The sequence below is a fragment of the Rhinoraja longicauda genome, chromosome 6 (genome assembly GCF_053455715.1).
Source record: "Rhinoraja longicauda isolate Sanriku21f chromosome 6, sRhiLon1.1, whole genome shotgun sequence".
NCBI classification, from domain to species: domain Eukaryota; kingdom Metazoa; phylum Chordata; class Chondrichthyes; order Rajiformes; family Arhynchobatidae; genus Rhinoraja; species Rhinoraja longicauda.
Genome location: NC_135958.1, coordinates 16,700,959 through 16,716,384, shown reverse-complemented (window position 1 = coordinate 16,716,384; position 15,426 = coordinate 16,700,959). Strand labels below are relative to the sequence as shown.

The window sequence follows — 15,426 nt, the reverse complement described above, 5'->3', positions numbered from 1 at the left end:
ATGGCTGATCATCCAAATTCAGTACCCTGTTCCAGCTTTCCCCCCATATCCCTGGATTCCCTTAGCTAAATCTAACTCTCTCCCCCACTAATAAGCTTAGTTGAAGAGGTACATTTATTGGAACCCACTCCTAATCACAATCGCTACACAGATACCTACTGGTGCCGACTGCCATTCTGTCAGCTAGCTGTGACTAGCACATTCAGTCAGTAGCAAGACCATAGCAAGCTGCTGCAACAGAAGAGCCATAGAATACAGGTTGTACTTTGCAATGATGTAAATATTCCAGTAATTTGTGAAAGTGGGCAGCGGCAGCTGAGGAAAACCATACCAATCAATATGTTTATTCACAAAATGCTGGAGTAACTCAGCAGGTCAGGCAGCATCTCAGGAGAGAAGGAATGAGTGACATTTTGGGTCGAGACCCTTCTTCAGACTGCCTGACCTGCTGAGTTACTCCAGCATTTTGTGAATAAATACCTTCAATTTGTACCAGCATCTGCAGTTATTTTCCTACACTACCAATCAATATGTTAATCAAAGTTTGATTTAATATTGCAAGTTAAGCTGGCATTACAGCAGCATCAACAATACACACTTAGAGACAAAAGGAACTGCAGATGCTAGAATCTTGAGCAAAAACACCGAGTGCAGGAAGAACTCAGACAGCACCTGTGGAGGGAATGGACAGACAACATTTCAGGTCAGAACCCGCCTGTACCCTTACAGAATTTATTAAGGGCTGAAGTGAGGGGATGCATTTTCCTCTTTCTGTGAAATTTCAGGTAGGTTGGGAAATTAAAAAAAAAACTGGATGAGGGTTAAATCCAGAATTGAAAATTTCACAACATTTATTAAAAAGAGAATTTATTTGATGATCAGGATTTTGCAATTATCACTTTAGTTAACATCAACATTTCCAACTTAATCCAGAGCAACAGCCTATAGATTAAAACCATTTCACAAAGTTAAAATAAGCAACATCACATTTGTGTACAAATTCTGATAATTATTCTTTAACCTGTTTATATATAATCCTAAAACACTACTTTAATTTTAGAAAATTTATTTTAATAAACCAAATCTAGTCACAATGTTCTGGAAAATTTAGATCAAATAGCAACTACTATAGCAACCACAAATAAAAGATTAAATTTAATGCACTTTCCATTGCTTCCATTTTACAGTCCCAGGCAAAATAACTGCACATTAGTATCTTTAATGTAGAATGATTAGATCTGCAGATCCAGAGCAAGCAAGATCATGAGGGACCCCTGCCACCCCAGTAACGGACTGTTCCAGATGCTACAATCAGGCAAACGCCTCCGCTGTCACGCTGTGAAAACGGAGAGGATGAGACGGAGTTTCTTCCCACAGGCCATTAGGACTGTCAACTTTTATAACTCCAGAGACTAAATTTTTGTCTACACTATAGTAACTTATTAACTTTATTTATATGCTGTAACTGTAATTCTTTTTTGTGCACAATCCGCAGGCATTGCCACTTTCATTTCACTGCACATCGTGTATGTGTATGTGACAATTAAATTTGACTTGACTTGACTTGACTTGACTTGACTTGATTCAGACAGTTTTCCTTAATTCAAGATGCACAATTTTTGTGCTCAAAGAATATACCTCATTTATATTGGTTAAATCCAAACTGTGATTCAAAGCCTGGATTTTCCTTAGTAGGACTCAATGCCTAGTATTTTCCATTGCGCTGAACCCAATCCTAATCTCAGATGCTGGCTATGTGGAGTTTGCATGTTCTTCCTGTAACCAGGTTGGTTTCTCCAGCTGCTCCTGTTTACTCAGCATTCCAAAAAAGTGTGGTTTCACCAGTTAATTGCACCTAGTGTGTAAGTTAGTGCTAGAATGTCGGTGGGGGTTATTGGATATGTGAGGAGGATAAAATGGGAGGTGTAAATGGGTGGTTGATGGTCAGCATGGATTTGTTGGGTTGAAGGGTCAGTTTCTGAGCTGCATGACTCTATGACTAAACAATTTGGAACCATTTGGCTGGTCTGGGCAGCTGAAGCATGTGCCAGGAAATGGGCACCTGTGCATATTGTGGGCTTGGAGCAGTGAATTTGGGTCACATAGGAAGTCACAGAAACACTGCTGTAAGGCTTTGCTAAGTGGCAAGGTTCCATGTAACTATTCCATTTGCCAAAGATTTTAATGTGTTGCAATGATTTGATTATTTAAAAGCTATTAAAAATAAATAAAAACAGATTTCACAATTGTATTTTAAAAAGCAAAAACAAAATTAAAAAAGTTTAAAACATTAAAGGAGTCCAATGACAGTTAGAATGTAACAACTTTTTCTTTAGATTTTATCAGTCTCTCTTCAACTGAAGGGGATCCAGCATACTGTCTAACTTGGCCTAGGTCTGAGGACAGATTCCCTGGCATAGGTCCTGGGGAATTTATGCCAGGCCCCGATCTACCATTGAATTATGCACTGCACTGAACTGTATTGAAAGGAACTGAGAGTGCAGCTAAGAAATCAACAAAACGGTTTGGCCAGAGAGACTGGAATTTCAGTTGGAGTTCTGGAACCTGCAAATTTACATTGCAGAAATCCTAGAAATTTCCTGTTAACTCAGTTAAAGCTTGGCCAAAATAGCCGAGTAATAGTTCATATTTAACTAACAGAGGAAACAACAAGAATTAAAATAGTGTCGGAAAGGCTGTAGTTATTGTATTTTATATTCTACATGGTCACCAAAACAAAGATTACAATGTATTGCATGGTCTTTAATTTTACACTTGTAGCTCTGCAAACTGCCACACTTTCACACTTCAAACTGCTCTCCAACTTATTCAGTTTTCTTTTATTAAGTCTTCCATTATCATCTATTCCCCTTTATTTCTTCAGGACTCAGCCTAAAGCACCAGTTACATATCTCAATATGTTGTGTAAGCTTTCATTTAAAGCAGCCTGTCTTTTTGCTTACATCTTTTTCCACCATGTACAAAGTGGAAACTGTTTCCTTACTGGTGCACTGCTCATATCCATGAACTCAAAGCTCTGTGGACAGCGAGGCTTGGAAATATTTGAAGGGTTCAGTTTCTGACCCTTCATAATATCCTGAAGTTAAAATAGATGAGCTTAATTTTAAAACTTTAATAGGTTCTTAGCTCACATTAAATAATTGACTAAAAGATTAATGGCTGCAGATCATGCAATACATGCAAACTTTACATTTTCTATCTTTGTCTCTGTGCAGCAGCCGTTGTTCACCATGTGGTTAATGTCCCCTTTCTGAGAAATGAGTTTCATTTATCGAGGCAAGATTGTCCCTCTGTGTGCAACATAGTGAAAGCAACAAAGGGAAAGCAAGGAATGCAGAGATAGGTTGATGGCATAAATCATGTTAAGACATTGTGCAAGCTCACCAAGCAGATGAGTTTTCACAGCATTTTCTGCTTCTTTAGGCTTTGTTCCTTTATTGCTGTGTCACTTTCCCTCTCTTCCAGGTGTGCTCTTGGAACTATTTTCCTTGTCATTAGTGCGTGCACTGGGCGGTCCGATGGGAGTGGGTTGTTGAAGGGAGGATTGTTGGCTAATATTGCATATGAAGGTGCAGAGGAGAGGCAAGCCACTCTCCCCACAGCCCAATAATTCAGAAGCACCTGAAGGTCAACCATTTGCGCATACGTGCATGCTATAATATGCAATTTGTTTGCTTCTCTAAAAACAGTCGGATCACACTGCTTGCAATGGCCTGGAATTTTCACCTTCATTTCAATGCTTTTCTTCTAATATTTGAAGATGGTACAAAGTATATTGCAGAGAATGTACTGCACTTGTCAATGTCCCCATATGAGCCTCTGACCTCTCTACTTACAGATCTCACTATTTTCTGCTCCATTATGTATGCACTAAAATGCCACAATGTACATTTTACATCAATTGACATCTTCCGTATCAAAGACTTTTCCCCCTGAAAAATTAAGAGAAAAAGGATATATTTTTTTATACACGAGATAATCTATTTCTACTCCATTTAATTTGTATTGAAGGAACAAGCAACATTCTTATTTTTTTTAGCAAACTGAACCAGCTGACAGCTGCGCTGTCTAAAAACAGCTTTGGCTTAAACAGAATCTTGACTCTCTCATTGATAGATGAAACTTCACAAAAACCTCAACCTTTAATTCTACACAGCTAGGACTTGAAACTATTGTTCACAGAACCGACCTTGGGATTCTAAATTTAGTTTAGAGATACAGCGTGGAAACAGGCCCCTCGGCCCCATCCCCAGGTCCGCGCCGACCAGCGATCCCCGCACATTAACACTATCCTACACCCACTAGGACAATTTTTACACTTACCAACCTACAAACGTGAAACCTGTGGGAAGAAACCGAAAATCTCGGAGAAAACCCACGCAGATCACGGGGAGAAGGTACAGACTCCGTACAGACAGCACCCGCAGTCAGGATCGAACCCAGGTCTCCAGCGTTGCATTCACTGTAAGGCAGCAACTCAACCGCTGTGCCACCGCGACCGCCAAAGTAACTAACAAATATTTTGTAAAGATTTAATTCGTTTTACTCCCGACTCTAATTATAATTCAGTGAGCAAAATTTTTGATCGGTCCTCCAGCTCTCATAGATTTGTGTTCCGACATCCCTTACACTCTCTAACTCCACCAGACTTTTAAAGTGTTACCATTTATTTAATTTTTCACTGGAGTCTTCCTAATAAAATTGATCACTGCTCAATTATTTGTGTAACATTTCATTTTCCATATGTCTCCTTATTTCACCAGGCTGTCTCTTACTATAGGTTTATTACTATCCTGCTCATTGTAAACAACAGTTTGGTTTTATGTTTTGAATTTATTACCAATCCAGAATATTGATACATATTAAGATGCGTAGTGATTATAACACTAAGTTCTGATGGATCCTGCACTCTTCAATTTATTGTAGAAAACCAACTGATTTCATGCTGGCCATTGATTAGGCAATTTTGCAACATGCGCTTAATTTAGTAGGTTTTAATTCTACATTAATTCTTTTATTTGGTATTTTATTCATTTGAAAATTTGCACGAACAGTAAAACTCTAGCAATCCAATATATTTGGGAATTTGGTCGTGCTGGACCTGGCAGATTTTTCAGATGGTTGCATATTACTCTTATTAATGTATTTAATGTATTTAATATTTATTTTACTCTTAATAATATTAATCTTATTAATATTAAATACTTGCATTTAATAATATACTTTCAATAAATGTTTAAAAAAATACTTTAACAGACTTTTCTTTAGTAATTACAGAGTAGTATAATAATGTTTTCAGTGAACCCAGTGAGTTTAAAAGGGGTATGAAAATAAGGTCCCGGTGAGTTTAAAGGGAATACAGGTAACAGAAGCAGGTGAGCTAATGCCGAACCATCGGAATTTCTGAGCAAGAGTACAATGGACTTTTGAAGTTTTACTATGTAAGATCTGTGGCATTATCTTCAACCAGCCTCTCCATTTCTTCATCAAATAGTATGACCATACTGGCCATGATAACAATTGTCATAGATCCATGTAGGTTTTCATTTACTGAACATATTCTTCTCATTAAAAATTAGTTGTATCCAAGTTTACCATCTTTGCAATAACTTTTCACAACCCTTCAGGCCCATTGACCTGCAGATGAAAGTTTAGTTCCTCTCCCTGAACATTTGCAAACTCCCCCATCTCTCCCATATTTAAGGCAGGGTGGAAGGTTGTGGCCAAGTCTTCTGCAATTTCCATCCTTCTTTTGACAAACTAAGAGGAATCCTTACCAGAAAAAAAAATCCACACAGCCATCATTTGGCTACTTTCATTGCTTGTATGAGAGTTAAGGCATCTTCTATAACATTCCCATCTAATCTGTCCACATCTGCTTACTCCTCTCCCCCCCCGTTTTGGGTCAAGATGCCCAAAGAAAGGTCTCGACCTGCAACATCACCTATTCTTTTTCTCCAGAGATGCTGCCTGACCTGCTGAGTTATTCCACCATTTTGTGTCTATCTTCCCTTATTCCCTTTGCTTTCTATATGCATTTTGGTTTATGATTTTGAACTTGAAATTTCCTTTATCTTTTCCATTTAAAACTCTTTCATTTGGAGATACATTCTCTGCCACTGGTGTTAATGTGCACATTGTAGCATGGTAGCAGCTGATTGCTGCATGTGACTTTTAGGTAACCAGTTACCATGAAATTGTATTGTATTGCAGCATGTATTTAGCATCGCTCAGTTAAATTTAAATGTCCTTATGCACAATTGCAAATGCGTAGCTATTTAGCGTGAATCATTGATGTGGAAATTCTACCAAGGCGCTTAGGTCGTGAGATGAGTGTAGCCATCTCTGCAGTCAGTGTGTAAGATGTGAATAGAATGACGTTGTCAACCATGCTATTCTTTATTTAGACCATCGACAGTTGAAGTTGAGTAGCGTTTAGTTTGGCTTCTTGCTGTGGTCGCCTTTACAAGAGGTCATCTTCAACCAGTATGATCCACACTAACACCAGAATGGCTGAGAATATTGCACGCAGCAAATAGTATGGACCCTGACTGTTTTGCTGAAGACTCATCCACCATTGTGGCCAAGTTACAAGAATGGTCTGTACCTGGAATGTTGTTCAGGTATGTTATAAAACATAGAACTTGGTACAGTACAGGAACAGGCCCTATTTCAAAACATGATGCCAAGACCATTTATTAGCTGCCTGCACATAATTCATGTTATTCCATTCCCTACATATCCATATGCCTATCCAAAATTCTCTTAAATGCCACCATCACATCTGCCTTCACCACCACCCCGAGCAGCATGTTCCAGGCACTCAACACCCTCTGAATAAAAAAACTCGCCCACGGTTCTACCTTGAACATTGATCCTCTCAATTTAAAGCTGTGCCCTCTAGTATTTGATATTTCCACCATGGGAGAAATGATGTTATGAGAAATGGTCTAACTGTTTACCTTTGCCTCGCATAATTTTATATACTTCTCTCAGGTGTCCCCGCAACAACAGAGAGCATGATAACTACAATCCCATTAATTACCACCTCATCAGTCTACCACCAATCATCAGCAAATTGATGGAAGGTGACAGCAACACTGCTATCAAGCTGCATTTACTTAACTGTAACCTGCTCCCTGATGCATAATTTGATTATCACAAGGATTGCTCCAGATCTTCGCATGGCCTGGTCGAAAAAGGAAGAAATTACAGAGATCAGCATGAGTATTCTTGACATTAAGGCAACATTTGTTTATGGCATGAAGGAGCCCTGGTAAATGTGAACTCCAGGGGAATCAAGGGGGGGGGGGGGGGGGGGGGGGATCACCAGTGACATCAAAGGGTGTTATGTCCCCGACTTAAGTCAAACCTTGTAGAAAGGAAGGAGACTGTACAAGACTTTAGATGATTGCTACAAAAGCTCCCTGCTAAAATTCAGCTGCTCCACTTGGAAATATCGTTTCTTAGTCAATTAATTCCTTGGAAGTTTGGAACTTCCAAGCAAAGTAGTGTCCAAAATTCTGCATGGCTGATTATTGAGTCCAGTGATCACTGATTTCCTAGCAATAAGTATTGGGAATCTTCCCACCGAACTAATATCAGATGATACTGAAAATTATTTAGTTATTAATGCATCAACTTTCTTTTATATATGAAGATGTAAACAGGTTGGGGAAATTTGACGTTAACAGAGAAGACCAGAAATTGAAGACCAAGCAAAATACTTTTTCCTTGGCTGTGCAATTGTGCTATTGTGCTAATCTGGTGATTAATTTTATGAGCAACTATAAATACATTCCTCAAAATTACAACTAACAAACCTTTTTTCTGTTATTTAATTTCTCCAAAATACAAGCCAAATAATTTATTTTCAAGCTTAATTTAGCATTCCCTTGCATGCCCACGAAGCATTGTTTTCTTGTCAGCATATAGCTGTAAACGAAACTATCTTTGATCTGCAATCACAAGCAAACTGGATTGATGGCAGATGGTCACCATTTGACTTATGCTCTTGTTGCATAAGATTTGTGCTTCATTGTGTGTCAATGAACATTCTTGTACATCACTGAAGCAACCAGGCCAAAATTCAGGCAGTGTGTCAGGCCAAGACTGAAAGTAGCACTTGCTACATTGTAAGTACAATGTCCAACTGTTCCATTAACATGTTGTGGTGCTCCCGTAGGCGAGAATTTCAATTACCTAACCAAATCCACTCTATGTTCAAGACCAGGGAAAAGCCTTAGAACCTTCGCAACCTGGCAGAACCTTCGCAACCTGGCAGAACCTTCATCCTCAAAATCTTTCTGTGTTCATATCATCATATCATATATATACAGCCGGAAACAGGCCTTTTCGGCCCTCCAAGTCCGTGCCGCCCAGCGATCCCCGCACATTAACACTATCCTACACCCACTAGGGACAATTTTTACATTTTACCCAGCCAATTAACCTACATACCTGTACGTCTTTGGAGTGTGGGAGGAAACCGAAGATCTCGGAGAAAACCCACGCATGTCACGGGGAGAACGTGCAAACTCCTTACAGTGCAGCACCCGTAGTCAGGATCGAACCTGAGTCTCCGGCGCTGCATTCGCTGTAAAGCAGCAACTCTACCGCTGCGCTACCGTGTTCTGGAAGACTGGCATCAGGAGCCAAGATATAATGTGCTGGGGATATTCAGCGGGTTCTGTGGAGAGAGAGACAGAATTAACATATTTGACGGGCAAATTTTCATTCTTTTCATGAATAGTTCAGGATGCTGTGTTTTTATTTCAGATTTGTAAAAGCAGCAGTTCAAAAAAACCCATATTTGGCATCAGGTTAGAGCACATGCCTAGTTAAATGCTCTGTAGAGATGTTCTTTTACCAACCGAAGGCATCACAAAATGCTTATTATTTAGGTTTGTGTTCTCTTTGTTGGTGGTATTAGGAAACCCAATTCAAATGCAAATTGGAAGACGTGAACCTTTCACACGAGAGAAAGTGAGCTACTGCGCCACCCAGTGCAAGCTGTTCATTTTTTGCTCGTTTTCCAGCCAGCGTTCTATGTCGAATTGAAACATCTTCGACAACTTCAAAGTGAGAGGCATCGTTGGACACCACTCGTCCAGCAATCTGTTTGGAATGTATAACTGATGCTGTCATTAGTTGGCAATCGGTTCATTGATTGTTGAAGTTCTTTAAATTGCTCAGCTAACGCTCATCTGTTTTTTTTCACAAGGTTTAATTTAGAGATGCAGCGGGGAAACAGGCCCTTCAGCCCATCGAGCCCGTGCCGACCAGCAATCCCCGCACCATATGCTGCACACACTGGGGACAGTTTACAATTTTGCCAAGTCAATTCGGAAGACACAGGATCTTTTCATTTCAAAGAGGAAGAAAGATTCTGAAGGGCGAATGAGGCGACTGCGGCTGGCAAGGGAAGTCAAATACACCATAAAGCTAAAAGAGAAGGCAGATAACATTGCAAACATTAGTGGGAAGCTGGAGCATTGGGAACCTTTTCAAAAACAACAGCAGGTAACTAAAAATACAATAAGGGAAGAAACGTTGAATTATAAAAGTGAGCTAGCCAGTATTATAAAAGAGGACGGCAAAGGTTTCTTCAGATCTATGAAGAGCAAGAAAGAGGCAAGAGTGGACATTGGACCTCTGGAAAATTATGCCAGAGAAGTGATAATGAGGAATAAAGAAATGGCAGACGAATTGAATACATTTTTTTGCATCAGTCTTCGTGGTGGAAGACACCAGCAACATGCCGGAAATTCAAGAGAGTCAGGGGGTGGAAGTTAGTGGAATGGCTATTACGAAGGAGAAGGTGCTTGGGAAGATGACAGATAACTTGGACTGCACCTCAGGATTCTGAACAAGGTGGCTTTAAAAATTGTGGAGGCAATAGTTGTGATCATTCAAGCATCACTCTAGTCAGGAGTGGTTGCAGATGATTCCATATTAATGTTTTGGACGAGGGAATTGAATGCAACATCTCCAAGTTTGCGGATGACACGAAGCTGGGGGGCAGTGTTAGCTGTGAGGAGGATGCTTGGAGGCTGCAACGTGACTTGGATAGGTTAGGTGAGTGGGCAAATGCATGGCAGATGCAGTATGATGTGGATAAATGTGAGGTTATCCACTTTGGTGGCAAGAACAGGAAAGCAGACTATTATCTGAATGGTGGCCGATTAGGAAAAAGTGAGATGCAACGAGACCTGGGTGTCGTGGTACACCAGTCATTGAAAGTAGGCATGCAGGTGCAGCAGGCAGTGAAGAAAGCGAATGGTATGTTGCCAATTATAGCGAGGGGATTTGAGTATAGGAGCAGGGAGGTTCTGCTGCAGTTGTACAGGGCATTGGTGAGACCACACCTGGAGTATTGCATACAGTTTTGGTCTCCTAATCTGAGGAAAAACATTCTTGCCATTGAGGGAGTACAGAGAAGGTTCACCAGATTGATTCCTGGGATGGCAGGACTTTCATATGGAGAAAGACTGGATAGACTCGGCTTGTACTCGCTGGAATTTAGAAGATTGAGGGGGGATCTTATAGAAACTTACAAAATTCTTAAGGGGTTGGACAGGCTAGATGCAGGAAGATTGTTCCCAATGATGGGGAAGTCCAGAACAAGGGGTCACAGTTTAAGGATAAGGGGGAAGTCTTTTAGGACCGAGATGAGAATGTTTTTTTTCACACAGAGAGTGGTGAATCTGTGGAATTCTCTGCCACAGAAGGTAGTTGAGGCCAGTTCATTGGCTATATTTAAGAGGGAGTTAGATGTGGCTAAAGGGATCAGGGGGTATGGAGAGAAGGCAGGTACAGGATGATCAGCCATGATCATATTGAATGGCGGTGCAGACTCAAAGGGCCGAATGGCCTACTCCTGCACCTATTTTCTATGTTTCTATGTTTCTATGATTGGAAAATCGCAAATATTACTCCACTGTCCAAGAAGTGAACAAAGCAGAAGAGTGGCAACTATAGGCCGGTTAGCCTGAATTCAGTGTTTGGTAAGATTTTGGAGTCCAATATAAAGGATGAGTTTTATTAGTACTTAGAAGCGCACAATAAAATAGGACGAAGTGAGCATGGTTTTGTGAAATGGAGATCTTACCTGACGAACCATTTGTCATTCTTTGAGGAAGTAAATTGCAGGACAGATAAAGGACAGTCAGTGGATGTTGTTAACCTGGATTTTCAGAAGGCCTTTGATGAGGTGCGGCTGTGGTGAGGCTGCCAAAGAAGATGGGAGCCCATGGTATCAGAGGGAAGTTACTAGCATGGATAGCAGGTTGGCTGGATGGCGGAAGGCAAAGCTTGGCAATAAAGGGGCTTTTTCTGGTTGGCTGCCAGTGACTAGCAGTGTTCCATCAAGGTCGTTGTATATCAATGATTTGGATTAGGAAATTGAAGGCATTGTGGCCAAGTTTGCAGATGATACAAAGATAGATGGAAGGGCAGATAGTGTAGAGAAAGCAGGGACTCTGCAGAAGGACTTGAACAGGTTGGGAGAATGGGCAAAGAAGTGGCAGATTAAATACAGTGTAGCAAAGTGTGGAGACATGCATTTTGGTAGTAGTAATAAAAGCATAGACGATTTTCTAAATGTGGAGGTGCCCCCCATGTCCAGCAGCGGAAGGACCCTAGACTGTGGTCCTCCTCCACAGAGCTTTGGCGTTGGCTGCACCAAGCTTCAGTGCGTCCCTCAGCAAGTACTCCTGCAGTCTGCAGCGGGCCAGTCAGCAACATTCCTTGACGGACAGCTCGCTCCACTGGGAGGTCAACAAGGATTGGGCAGACCAAAGAGCGTCTTTCACTGAATTGATGACCTTCCAGCAGCACTCGATGTCAGTCTCTGAATGCGTCCCTGGGAACAGTCCGTAGATCACAGAGTCCACTGTGACGGAACTGCTCGGAATAAATCGTGACAGGGACCCCTGCAAACCTCTCCAGACTCTCTTGGCAAATCCACACTCTGTGAAGAGGTGGGCCACCGTCTCCTCTCCAAAAAATATGGAACGCTTCACGAATTTGCATGTCATCCTTGCGCAGGGGCCATGCTAATCTTCTCTGTATCGTTCCAATTTTAGTATATGTGCTGCCGAAGCGAGCACGTCATCTGCATTCATACCACTCTGTGGGGCTCAGATACTTTTATTTTCTAGTTGAGAGAAGCGTCATCTTTCCCGCCACACCTTTTAACTGTGTTTGGAGCATTTCAGCGACGTCAAGGGCCTTATGAATATGGGTAGTTGGTATTACGTAGAACCTATAACCAGGCAGATTCACGCACAGCGAAGTGCATAACAAATCAAGTTATTTAAAGGAATAATAGTGGGTTCAGTAAATATTCCAAGCAGTAATGTGATTAAAATTCATTAGTGTTATTATGTCTTATGCCAAAACCATGGCTATGCAACCATTCTTGGGCTATATTTATGCTGCTAAATATTTAAAAAATAATTATTGTTCTAAACTCGTACAAAGGTAGCATGCAACTATCTAAGACTGTCAACAGTTCGCTAAACGAATCCTGTAAAATGCAGTTTGGGGACCTCACTAACCTTCAATAAATTAAACGATTCAAATGTTTGAGATTAGTCCTGAGGTTTCAATAGACAATAGACAATAGGTGCAGGAGTAGGCCATTCAGCCCTTCGAGCCAGCACCGCCATTCAATATGATCATGGCTGATCACTCTCAATCAGTACCCTGTTCCTGCCTTCTCCCCATACCCCCTCACTCCGCTATCCTTAAGAGCTCTATCCAGCTCTCTCTTGAAAGCATCCAACGAACTGGCCTCCACTGCCTTCTGAGGCAGAGAATTCCACACCTTCACCACTCTCTGACTGAAAAAGTTCTTCCTCATCTCCGTTCTAAATGGCCTACCCCTTATTCTTAAACTGTGGCCCCTTGTTCTGGACTCCCCCAACATTGGGATCATGTTTCCTGCCTCTAATGTGCCCAATCCCCTAATTATCTTATATGTTTCAATAAGATCCCATCTCATCCTTCTAAATTCCAGTGTATACAAGCCTAATTTCTCCAGCCTTTCAACATACGACAGTCCCGCCATTCCGGGAATTAACCTAGTGAACCTACGCTGCACGCCCTCAATAGCAAGAATATCCTTCCTCAAATTTGGAGACCAAAACTGCACACAGTACTCCAGGTGCGGTCTCACCAGGGCCCGGTACAACTGTAGAAGGACCTCTTTGCTCCTATACTCAACTCCTCTTGTTATGAAGGCCAACATTCCATTGGCTTTCTTCACTGCCTGCTGTACCTGCATGCTTCCTTTCAGTGACTGATGCACTAGGACACCCAGATCTCATTGAACATCCCCTCTTCCTAACTTGACACCATTCAGATAATAATCTGCCTTTCTATTCTTACTTCCAAAGTGAATAACCTCACACTTATCTTCATTAAACTGCATCTGCCATGTATCCGCCCACTCACACAACCTGTCCAAGTCACCCTGCAGCCTTATTGCATCTTCCTCACAATTCACACTACCCCTCAGCTTAATATCATCTGCAAATTTGCTAATGGTACTTTTAATCCCTTCATCTAAGTCATTAATGTATATCATAAATAGCTGGGGTCCCAGCACAGAACCTTGCGGTACCCCACTGGTCACTGCCTGCCATTTCGAAAGGGACCCATTTATCCCCACTCTTTGCTTTCTGTCTGTCAACCAATTTTCTATCCATGTCAGTACCCTACCCCCAATACCATGTGCTCTAATTTTGCCCACTAATCTCCTATGTGGGACCTTGTCGAAGGCTTTCTGAAAGTCGAGGTACACCACATCCACTGACTCTCCCCTGTCAATTTTCCTAGTTACATCCTCAAAAAATTCCAGTAGATTTGTCAAGCATGACTTCCCCTTTGTAAATCCATGCTGACTCGGAATGATCCTGTTACTGCTATCCAAATGCTCAGCAATTTCGTCTTTTATAATTTTAACTTAATTTAATGCACTTTATTCCTCGGGATTGTGGGAAACGGTATTTCGATTTTCTGTCTGTGTAAACTAACTGAAAATTGACAATAAAGTCGACTTTGACTTTGACTTTGTCTTTGACTCCAGCATCTTCCCCACCACTGATGTCAGACTAACTGGTCTATAATTACCCGTTTTCTCTCTCCCTCCTTTCTTAAAAAGTGGGATAACTTTTTAATTCGTAAGGGTATACCATTTATAAATACTTCCTCTATAGTCGACACTGAAGGTAGATATGTTATATTAGTGGGAGAACTATATTCTACAAAATTGATATTGGTGAATGTCTACGCACCAAATTTTGATAATCCGTTATTTTTTAAAAAAATATTTAATACCATTCCAGAATTTGGACAATATAATTTGATAATTGGAGGAGATTTAAATTGTACATTAGATCCTTATTTGGATAGATCTTCAACTCAAAGGAAAACAAAATCCAAGTCGTGTGAATTATTAAACTCTTATATAAATAATGCAAATATAAAAGATGTTTGGAGGATTGATAATCCTTCAGGCCGAGAGTATTCATTTTATTCACCTGTGCATAAAACTTATTCAAGAATTGATTATTTCTTGGTGGACTCCAAACTTATTCCTTATACGTATAATTCAAAATATCATAATATTATTATATCCGATCATGCCCCTTTAACATTTAGGGTAAAACTCCAAGGAGCAATGGGGAAACAGACTAATTGGAGATTTAACCCGCAAATCTTAAATGAAAAAGCATGTTATGACTATCTTAAATCGCAATTTGAGATTTTTTTTAACGCAAATGACCTTCCTGAAACACCTGCGTCCCTGCTTTGGGAAACATTTAAAGCGTTTGTGAGAGGATGTATTATTGCTTTTCAAGCGTCTCAAAACAAGAAGAACCGAGCTGAACAGAATGACCTGGAAAGTCAGATAAGACAGTTAGACATAACAAATGCCATCGCTCCCTCTATTGAAATACATAATAAAATTGCAGTTCTCAAATATAAGTTAAATTATATCCTTTCAGCTCATATTTTAAGGCTTTTTCAATACACTAAACAAAAACATTTTGAATTTGGAGATAAACCACAGAAATTGCTAGCACGTCAACTCCGTAAATTAGAAGATGATTCTACAATTCATAAAATTAGATCAGAAAATGGAGATTTGCTTAAATTACCTAAGGATATTAATCAGAGATTTTTGCAATTTTATCAGTCATTATATTCATCAAAAATAACAGATACTTCTGCGCAGATGCAAAAGTTTTTGCAGGAATGTAACCTTCCTGGTTTGAATGTGAGTGATAGAAATTTACTGGGCGCAGAAATAACTATGAAAGATGTTGAAGAGACTATTAAATCCATGAAAAATGGGAAGACTCCTGGCCCTGATGGCTTAAATAATGAGTTTTATAA

At 40.4% G+C, this 15,426-nt stretch overlaps 1 non-coding gene across 1 annotated transcript; it reads right to left on the bottom strand.

The window, feature by feature from the left end:
- Nucleotides 1-12,024: 12,024 nt before the first annotated feature.
- On the bottom strand, nucleotides 12,025-12,131 carry LOC144594981 (U6 spliceosomal RNA). The gene has a single exon (XR_013547437.1). It is a non-coding gene; the product is annotated as a U6 spliceosomal RNA (small nuclear RNA).
- Nucleotides 12,132-15,426: the final 3,295 nt, after the last annotated feature.